Raw genomic sequence first — 11,764 nt, 5'->3', positions numbered from 1 at the left:
ACTTTAACTTTTACTCAAGTCATTTTTTAACAAAATACCTGTACTTTTACTCAAGTGGGGCTTTTGGGTACTTTATACAACACTAAATATCTTTTTACTTCTGATTATATTTCGATATTTGAGATTTTAAAATCCTAAACGTGTCGTCTTTTTTGTCACACTTTGGGTCTGTAAAGTTTAAAAATTGTACAAAATTTGTTGTAAAATTGATTCTTTTCCAAATGAATGACTTGAAGATGATGATGTTTATCTGATGGTGTTTACGGCTTTGGGTTTATAATCGATGAGCTTCAGTGAGTGTGTGAGGTTTTGCTGGGCGTGTCAGGGTCAGCCCTGGAGACAGCAGTGTGTGAGGTGAGACAGGGAGCTGATGTTCAGTGAGACTGAAACCGGCTGCAGATCTGATCCGAAGGAGATCAGCGGTGATTCTGATGGCAGTGTAGCTTCAGCGTGACGTTTGTGACGCATCTCTCACTGAGATCGCTTTCATTTCTTTTCCTCTTAGAAACACTCAAATCAAAGGTCTTTGTCATACACATCCATTATTATGCAAAAACACTTACAACTCAGTTCCTGTGTGTGTGTGTGTGTGTGTGTGTTCTTCACGTTGCTTTTCATGAATGAAACACTTGACCATGATGAATATCAGCTCATGATAAGTGCCTCTTGATCATTGCTTTCCGTTTCTCTGGGAGTTTCGCTGGACTGCAGTGTCACAGGTCCGACTCGTTCGGCTGGTTCTGGGCGTGGCCTTACGGCTCGGTTCCAGGAGAACAGGAGGAGGGAAACAATCTGAGAGGAATTAGAAAAATCCGGACGTGGTGGGCGGGCAACAATTTCTCTCTCTCTCTCTCTCACACACACATACACACACACACACTCACATGTACACATCTCTTACTACTCTTGTGTTGATATTAATTATTAATGCAGCTAATTAATTATCTGTTCCTTTATCCTAGTTCACACACACACACAGGCTGAGTGAAATCTAAGCTGATGTTTAGGTAATTGTTATAACTTCATGTCTGACAGAGTGGATGTGATGTGTCACTTACACAGTTCACCATCGATGCCTTGCATCCAGTTGGGGGTGTGGCCTAAATTTGTGTTTAAGATGTTTAATTTCTTAAACACAGTGAATAAAATTAATTCATATATTTGAGTAGTTCTGACTTTAGGCCACGCCCCCTGACCTGAATTTGCAGCTTGTTTGGATCGACTAACTAACTTATTATCAAACCCAGCTACACGTTTACACAGCATAAGAATTAGCCTCATGATGATTAGCCTGCCCTGCCTGTTCTATCTGCCTGTCTTTCTACAACCAACTCTAAAATTATTGGCACCCTCCAAACTACTTATCTTTATTTTACAAACACTGGGAGTTCTACACAAGATAGAAGATAAATAAAACTAATGAAAAAAAGATAAATGTGAAAATATGAGTTCAACCATAGAACTTTAACACAAGGGGGAGGACAGATAAGTGTTGACCCTCAAGTCAGGAAACTAGATCTAAAAATACAATGAAGTGCAAATCACAGACGTTATAAAATAATTAAATAAATAAATAAATGACCGGAACAGTGGTCAGGAGCACACTTGTGTCCGTTATGTGCTGATGCGAGCGTTAGAATGAATTCCATGCTGATCTCATTAACACGCTAACACACATGCACTAATCCCTGAGATTCACTCAGCTGATATTCGACACAAAAAAATCTCCAGAAACGTCTGCTTCACTTCCACCGTCTCTCTCATTTACACTAAACTGGAAAATTGGACAAATCGAGTTTCCTGGTCACGGGGACGGAGCTGCGGTTCAGGATTTATTCAGCGGTGAAATGGAGAGAAACAAGACGTTGCTGTTTATTATCCTGCAGTCAGTCACATGCTTCTTCCTAATGTCTTAAACACCTAGAAATCTGCTGCTGCCAAGACTTTAAACTGAAATAAGATCGCTTATCAGATCAGATTTACCTCAGGTTTTTGGATTTTTAAAGTGCATTCTGTGTGTGTTACGCTCAAGCAACGGCGAAACAACGCTAAACGATTTATAGTAAAATAATGGCTTTAATTATCTTAGTATTAAAATATCTATGAAAATAGTTAGCCCATTGTTAGCTAACCTAGCTGCTGGCTTACATAATACATTATTTAGCCTAAAGTTAGCTAGCTTGCTAGTTAACCTAGATATTGGTTTAGACAAAATAAGATTTAGCTGGTTAGTAGCTAGCATGCTAGCAAGTAAAGCTATTTACAGTATGATATGCTGCGTTTGCGGCGTCTAGTAAGAGGCAGTGATGTCATTTCCTACCTTCAGAAATTCTACAGGCAAAGTAAAAAAAAACCCCGAATAATTTGGCAGCATCCATGGGAGTTTCATTAGCATTTGATGCTAAATAGTAGTCATTTTATTTGAATGGAGCCTTTTCCTAGTCAGGTAAAATAATATCTGAGGTAAATATCGTTCTTGTTCCGGAAAGTTCTGTCTTGTTTCCATGATCATTTTGCTGGTGTAATTCTGTATATTAAAGTACATTAATGCTAGATTGCTAGTCTTAATCTTAGATCGTTTGTGCTTACCATTTATGTTTCCTTGTTGCCTAGCAACAGCGTTCTCACAGCGTTATCCACCTGAGGCATGTGAAGAATTTATAAAAACGTTTTGGTAGCACCTTGTTCAGAAATTTCTTGACATCATGTTCTCTATCTCTGATTAATGATTACATACTTTACACACCACATTCCTGTCCGGACCGAACATCTGACACACGTACCTGACATCTGACTTTATACATCTAACCAACCCAGTTTTATGTCTACATTCAGCTGGAGAATTAAAGGCAGAAGAGAATTATTATACGGCCCTTTTACCGTGTACGTATTTCCTCTAGAACGTCTCTTCTTTATGATAATATCATCTCAGAAACATTTAAGAAATAAGAATTTAATAAAAGAATACATTTGTCATTTGTCAAAAACGTGATAAATTTTTTTTTTAAATAATGAAGAACGGCTCGTCGGGTAAAGGATCCACAAATACCAATGAAGAAGGGAACAATTGGAAATTTCCTCAAAATCTAAAAAATGTCTTAATTGTAGTCACGCTACGTTCACACTAACACACAAAACGTTGCGCATATCGTAACAGCTATAAGTATATCGCTTTTAAAGCTAACAAGTTAAACACAAAATAAATAATAAAATAAATAACGCACTAATCAGTGTGAAAATTGGTTATTACACTCTATGTAACATATATGCTTTGTTCTAGCTTTGGTCTCATGTTAGATTAGCAAAACTACAAGCTAACTCAAGCGAACTCAAGCTAACTACTAGCTACACACACCCACTAGAGGCTCCAGCGATCTCTGTTATGTCCTACTTCCTTCCTAGCCTTGTTTTTCTTCACAAAATCTCTGTAAACATTTAACGAAGAGACATCAGAACTGTTTACCTCTGCCAGGAGGTTAATACATGGCTGTAGATCAAATGTTTAAACAAAATAAGAACCACAAACGTGTCTCAGTATCAAAGAAATGAAAGGGATTGTGTGTGGATGAGAGACTGAGGTGTGTTAGATGTTACAGAATAAGACTCAATGCTCTTCATAAGAAATATAGGAAATGAAATAGAAATATATAATTATGTAGAAATCTAGGAGATTCAGCACTATTTTTCGGTCACTATTTAAAGTGGAGCGATGTTGGTATTCATCATGTTAACAAAAGTTTGTTACAGATGATCCGATATTTCTCGAGTTTTATCTCTTACAATGAAACATGTCCTCAGACAACATTCTGCTGGATTTCATCTGACTCGGGTTGCCAGGTCTGTTGAGTTCACACTTCAAATATTTAGAGGGTTTTTTCATGAAGGGTGCCAATAATTCATAACACATTAGAGGTGAGATGTATGACAGATGGTGGTGTTGGATAAAAATGGAGAGTGTTTAACAAATGGAGATAATAATAATAATAATAATAATAATAATAATAATAATAATAATAATAATAATAATAAACCATTCATAGCTGTGGGGCATAATATTACTGAGTTCAACACACAGGAAGTAGTTGTCTGTAGTTTCCTTTCTGACCAGCAGATGGAGCTGCTCACTGTCATTACACTGACACTGTGACTAGCATTTCTGTGACACTGACTGAACAGATAATAATGCTAATAATGTTCATGTTAGCATCACGTGTTGGTCATGAGATGATGCTAGTTAGCAACGCTTGCTTGCTGTTAGCATAGGAATAAAAATAAATAAATAAAAGTTCTGTGTTTCAGTGATTCAACACAGATACGACGCCATGCTGCTGCTCACTGATGAAACACGGAGAAAGACGTGAGAGTTGAATGAATAAAGGAGGAGAGTGAGTGTTGGTTGTGACTGCAGCGTCTGGATGATTGAAGGCTGTTCCTCACGCTGCAGGTTCCTGACACGTGCTGTGATCCACAGAGCAAAAGAAAAACAGGAAAACATTATAATTAGCGCACGCAGTCAAGCTAAACCAGAGCTTGGAGGCCGTTTGTGTAAATGTCAGTGAACGATAAAAGCTGCCCTGAGCTCATTACCCAGTCTCGGCTTATTGTTTCAGGATTATTAGCACATGAGCCTCGAGCTTCCTGAAGCTCTGCTATTGTCACACTGACATTTTAGAATGACTTTATTATCGCTTAAGCTGCATATTAAAGAGCATACTTTTACTAAATGGCTATTCTGTTTGATATTTTATCTTTTTTCTTCATATTAGCTAATTAATGAATACATTTTTAATCAATATATTCCTTAATTATCAACAAATGAGCGAGTAGTTGAACATTTATCATACCACCATGTATTATTATTATTATTATTATTATTATTATCATCATTATTATTATTACATTTTTGTTGTATGTTTAAAATGTTTTTAAATATCCTTCTTAATCAGCTAGACCTCTCAGTATGGTTAATAATATCCATTTTTGGAGGAATTTATTTAGGAATTTATTAATTTCAAATAAATAAAATGTATTCCTAAAAGTAATGAAGCATGATTTTCTGAATTAAAAAAATGAATTTTATTCACAATTAATTTTATTTTTTAAATGAATTTTATTATGAATAAATATTTATTTATATATAATAAATAGGATTATATTCAGAAAATTGCTTAATTATTTTATTTGATATTTTTGTTTATTTTTATTTATTTATTTTTAAATGTTCTATAATTATAAAATGTCATTTTATGTTATTTTTAATTTTCTTATTTACTTAAAACAACACTATTTACTTTGTTCTGTCCTTGATTTTATTTTATTTCTTTGTTTCTTCATTTTCTCAGCATACGGCCAATCGACTCGGAGTCAGTTGGTATCGGGTCAGTCGCCTCTCGCCGTCCTGCACTTGTCTCCACCGCATACAGAGTGTCAGAGCTGTAAAATGGATCCGTGGCTGTTTTTCTCTCTTCCTCTTGGAGGTAATTGAGTTCACAGCCGATGTCTCGGTGTGTGTGGACTCATTGCGGGCGAGGGGTAAAAGGCCAGGCCGGGGCGGCTCAGGGGCGTTTGTAGAATGAAATGGATGTCTAAATGATCTGCCTGAGGTCCAACGAGGCTAATTAGCTACTGTCAGGTCTTGGTAATCTCCTCTGATTTCCTCTCACTGCAGTAACGCCCACAGCCTTCAACAACCTCCACTTAATGCTCGTCATTATCCACTCCGCTCCACCGCTAGCAGGCTTTCCGCTTGCAGTTTGCTCCACGTTAATATTATTTCAGTCTAATTGTTTGCACTCAGCCTCATGAACATTACATAAGAGCCTATAAAGTGTTTATAACAGCTAGAGCCAAATGACATGGGCACAATTTCCTCTTTAACCACAAACCCATCCGTGTTTGACGTTTACTTCTTAAGATCGACGCCAGAGCTACGAGGCAGATGAAGCATATAGCCACCGTCTAGCATACGGTACGAACTGCACAACTGAATCATCAGATCTACAGGAATAAAATGCTGATGTGCTGAGAAAATAATCTCATAAAATTTGCACCGATTCAGCCTTTTATAAAGTGACGGCTGGCTAAACTGGTGGCCATAAGCTTCCATTACCTGTTAGCCGCATCAGCGTGAGCGCTCCAGCTGTTCTCAGTAGAACCACAGCGTGATTTAACTCCACACACAGTTTCCAGGCCAATCTGAAATTCAGTAGCAGCATGAAACCTGGTGAAAGTTTGAGAATGCTGTGCGTATGTGTGAGAGGGGAAATAAAAACCATTAATGCTGTTAAAGCTGAAGTGTGGAGAGGTTCAGTGCATGAAGTGTGCTGTTCGAGCCACTTATCCCACCGTTACACAACGCTAACCTACAGACTAGCCCATTTTCACTTTCACACACCTTCAGGAACAGGAACACCGAGATATCGGCATCGTGGCACGACCCAGACGCCATGTGAGGAGGTGTTTGAATAAAGCCATTGGGTCACGTGACCCAGCGAGCCGAATCTCAGCCACGGAATAAATAAAACCTTGAACTTCCTGTGAAGAAAAAAAATCAGGATTAAAAACAAATGTTCTGTTTATGTGTTTTTTATCCTCAACATATTTGTGTTCTCATCCTGTTTTGTGTCTCACATCGAATTAATCCCCAAAAACTAAACACGTTTATTTCTAATACAAAAAAAAATTTGTCCCTCTTTCTGCACTTTACAAATTAAACATGACTCGAATATGTAGATTAGCAACATTTAAACCGTGCTAAATGTCATTAACATCAGCACACACACACACACACAGACACACACGTGCCCCTATTAATAGTGTGTGTTTCATTCATAAACATGCGGCAGGATGTGGGTGGGTGGGTGAGGCGTCTGAGCGGGAAATGTGTCACCATTGCTTCCTGCACGCGTGAGTGAGTGTTGCTCCGTTACCCGATTCTCCTCCGTTAATCCCACTCACCCGCCTGCCTCCCCTCCGTTGCCATGGAGACGTCATCCCTATGGTAACCGGGCGCCCTTTGCGGACCGTCTCAGGCCCCGATGATGTACAGCTCGCCTCGCCATGCCTTCCTGAGGAATCATGGGAAATCTGGCTGATTAGAGGAGATCAGATTAGTGAACTTCATCCAAAGTCAATCAGAGATTCGAAGATTCATTTAATTACTCGTTACCACGTGCTATTTACTCTACAGATGAAAAAAAAAACCCCACAAAAACCGTGTAAAAATGATACTGAAAATCAAAAAAAGGTCAGTAATACAATGTCATTTAAAAATATAACAAATATAAAAAAAATTTTTTTAACAGTGTAAAGAATAAAAGACTAATCTAGCCATGGGGTCACAATCCAGTGACTTCTGTGCCGGTCCCAAGCCCAGATAAATAGAGAGGGTTGTGTCAGGAAGGGCATCCGGTGTAAAACATTGCCAAATTTAACCATGCGAATCGTCAGTACTCTGAATTTCATACCGGATCGGTCGAGGCCCGGGTTAACAATAACCGCCATCGGCGCCGTTGACCTACAGGGCGCTGGTGGAAATTGGGCTACTGTTGGTCGAAGAAGTAGAGGAGGAAGGAGAGTGCGTAGACAGAGAGAGAAGAGGAAAGGTAAGAGTGTAGGACTGAGAATAGGAACTCTGAATGTTGGTATTATGACAGGGAAAGGTAGAGAGCTGGCTGATATGATGGAGAGAAGGAAGGTGGATATACTGTGTGTACAGGAGACCAGGGGGAAGGGGAGCAAGGCTCGTAGTATAGGAGCAGGATTCAAGCTGTTTTATTATGGTGTGGATAGTAAGAGAAATGGGGTAGGTGTGGTCCTGAAGGAGGAGTTTGTGAGGAATGTTCTGGAGGTGATGAGAGTGTCAGACAGGGTGATGAGTCTGAAGTTAGAGGTTGAAGGGGTGATGTTGAATGTTGTTAGTGGTTATGCCCCACAGGTAGGTTGTGAGTTAGAGGAGAAAGAGAGATTCTGGAGTGAATTAGATGAGGTGATAGAGAGTATTCCCACGGGGGAGAGAGTGGTGATAGGAGCAGATTTTAATGGACATGTTGGTGAGGGGAACACAGGTGATGAGGAGGTGATGGGCAAGTTTGGAGTTAAGGAAAGGAACCTTGAAGGACAGATGGTAGTGGACTTTGCTAAGAGGATGGACATGGCTGTGGTTAACACTTATTTTCAGAAGAGGGAGGAGCATAGAGTGACCTACAAGAGTGGAGGTAGGAGCACACAGGTAGACTACATCCTATGTAGAAGAGGCAATCTGAAAGAGATTAGTGACTGTAAAGTGGCAGTGGGAGAGAGTGTAGCCAGACAGCATAGGATGGTGGTGTGTAGGATGAATCTGATGGTCTGTAAGAAGAGGTCAAAGATAGAGATGGAGAAGAAAACCAAGTGGTGGAAGCTGAAAAAGGAGGAATGTTGTGAGGAATTTAGACAGAAGTTGAGGCAGGCTCTGGGTGGTCAGGTAGTGCTGCCAGATGACTGGGAAACTACAGCAGAAGTGATCAGGGAGACAGGAAGAAAGGTGCTGGGTGTGTCATCTGGAAGGAGGAAAGAAGATAAGGAGACTTGGTGGTGGAATGAGGAAGTTCAGGATAGTATTCAGAGGAAGAGGTTAGACAAGAAGAAGTGGGACATGGACAGGACTGAAGAGAATAGACAGGAATACAAGGAGTTACAGCACAGAGTGAAGAGGGAGGGGTCTAAGGCCAAGCAGAAGGCGTGTGATGAGTTGTACACTAGGTTAGACACTAGAGATGGAGAGAAGGACTTGTACAGGTTAGCTAGGCAGAGGGATCGAGATGGGAAGGATGTGCAGCAAGTTAGAGTTATTAAGGATAGAGATGGAAAGGTGCTCACAAGTGAGGAGAGTGTACAGAGGAGATGGAAGGAGAACTTTGAAGAGCTGATGAATGAGGAAAATGAGAGGGAAAAAAGAGTAGAAGGGGTGAACTCTGTGGAACAGGAAGTAGATAAGATTAGAAAGGATGAAGTCAGGAAGGTTTTGAAGAGGATGAAAAGTGGAAAGGCAGTTGGTCCTGACGACATCCCGGTGGAGGTCTGGAAGTGTCTAGGAGAGGCGGCAGTGGAATTTTTAACTAGTCTGTTTAACAGGGTTTTAGAGAGTGAGAAGATGCCTGAGGAATGGAGAAGAAGTGTATTAGTGCCGATCTTTAAGAATAAGGGTGATGTGCAGAGTTGCAGCAACTATAGGGGGATAAAGTTGATGAGCCATACAATGAAGCTCTGGGAAAGAGTAGTGGAAGCTAGGTTAAGAAAGGTAGTGGAAATTTGTGAGCAGCAGTATGGCTTCATGCCCAGAAAGAGCACAACAGATGCAATTTTTGCTGTGAGAATGTTGATGGAGAAGTATAGGGATGGTCAGAGAGAGCTGCACTGTGTGTTTGTAGACTTGGAGAAAGCGTATGACAGGGTGCCAAGAGAAGAGCTGTGGTACTGTATGAGGAAGTCAGGAGTAACAGAGAAGTATGTCAGAGTGGTGCAGGACATGTATGAGAGGAGCAGGACAGTGGTGAGGTGTGCTGTAGGGCAGACAGAGGAGTTCAGAGTGGAGGTGGGACTGCATCAGGGATCGGCTCTGAGCCCCTTCCTGTTTGCTATGGTGATGGACCAGTTGTCAGAGGAGGTCAGACAGGAGTCTCCTTGGACAATGATGTTTGCAGATGACATTGTGATCTGTAGTGAGAGCAGGGAGCAGGTGGAGGAAAACATGGAGAGGTGGAGGTTTGTGCTGGAGAGAAGAGGAATGAAAGTCAGTGGTAGTAAGACTGAGTACATGTGTGTGAATGACAGGGAGGGAAGTGGAACAGTAAGATTACAGGGTGAAGAGGTGAAGAAGGTACAGGAGTTTAAATACTTGGGGTCAACAGTCCAGAGTAATGGAGAGTGTGGGAAAGAGGTAAAGAAGCGAGTGCAGGCGGGTTGGAATGGGTGGAGAAAGGTGTCAGGAGTTCTGTGTGATAGAAAAATATCATCGAGAATCAAGGGGAAGGTGATACAGGACAGTGGTGAGACCGGCCATGCTGTATGGTTTAGAGACAGTATCACTGAGGCAGAGACAGGAGTCAGAGCTGGAGGTAACAGAGCTGAAGATGTTGAGGTTTCTTTGGGAGGGACACGGTTGGACAGGATTAGGAACGAGTACATCAGAGGGACAGCTCATGTTGGACGTTTGGGGGACAAAGTTAGGGAGGACAGATTAAGATGGTTTGGACATGTCCAGAGGAGGGAGAGTGAGTATATTGGTAGGAGAATGTTGGACATGGAGCTGCCAGGCAGGAGGAAAAGAGGAAGGACAAAGAGGAGGAATATGGATGTAATAAATGAGGCGATGAAGCTAGTGGGTGTAAGTGTTGAGGATGGAGAAGATAGGGATAGGTGGAGAGAGATGATTCGCTGTGGAGACCCCTGAAGGGAAAAGATCAAAGAAGAAGAAGAGTGTAAAGAATAAAAGACTAGTAAAAGAGCTGCTGTTACACTGGAGGTGATTATTTTCCCAAAACAGAAGGTTTCATTCTTCTTACACCACCACAGCTCTGCAAAATTTTTAATTAATTTCTTGAAAAAACAACAGGTTGTACTTCTTATCCATTTATAGTTACAGTTAATGTAACATCATCCAGGAACGTTCCTCTTCTCACTTCTATTACAGGAGCTAAAACTCTCACTCCCTCACCAGACTCAATAAAATACACAGCTGTCGTACTGTATTCCTGAGAAACTGCAAAGAAGTGTAAACTCCTCTGTCATGAAGATGTGGAGAACTTCCAGCTCCAGCTTCACCTCTGACTGATACACACACACACACACTCACAGACACACACACTGACTGATACACACTCAGACACACTCACACACACACACTGACTGATACACACTCACACACACACACACACACACACTGACTGATACACACTCACACACACTCACACACACACACTGACTGATACACACACACACACACACTCACAGACACACACACTGACTGATACACACTCACACACATTCACACACACACACTGACTGATACACACTCACACACACACACACACACACTGACTGATACACACTCAGACACACTCACACACACACACTGACTGATACACACTCACACACACTGACTGATACACACACACACACACACACTCACAGACACACACACTGACTGATACACACTCACACACACTCACACACACACACTGACTGATACACACTCACACACACTCACACACACACACTGACTGATACACACTCACACACATTGACTGATACACACACACACACTCACAGACACACACACTGACTGATACACACTCACACACATTCACACACACACACTGACTGATACACACTCAGACACATTCACACACACACACTGACTGATACACACACACACACACTGACTGATACACACACACACACACTCACAGACACACTCACAGACACACACACTGACTGATACACACTCACACACATTCACACACACACACTGACTGATACACACTCACACACACTCACACACACACTGACTGATACACACACACACACACACACACTCACAGACACACACACTGACTGATACACACTCACACACACTCACACACACACACTGACTGATACACACTCAGACACATTCACACACACACACTGACTGATACACACACACACACACTCACAGACACACACACTGACTGATACACACTCACACACATTCACACACACACACTGATACACACACACTGAC

This window comes from Hemibagrus wyckioides, linkage group LG20 (assembly GCF_019097595.1).
Source record: "Hemibagrus wyckioides isolate EC202008001 linkage group LG20, SWU_Hwy_1.0, whole genome shotgun sequence".
In the NCBI taxonomy this organism is placed as follows: domain Eukaryota; kingdom Metazoa; phylum Chordata; class Actinopteri; order Siluriformes; family Bagridae; genus Hemibagrus; species Hemibagrus wyckioides.
This window is presented reverse-complemented; position numbering follows the sequence as displayed.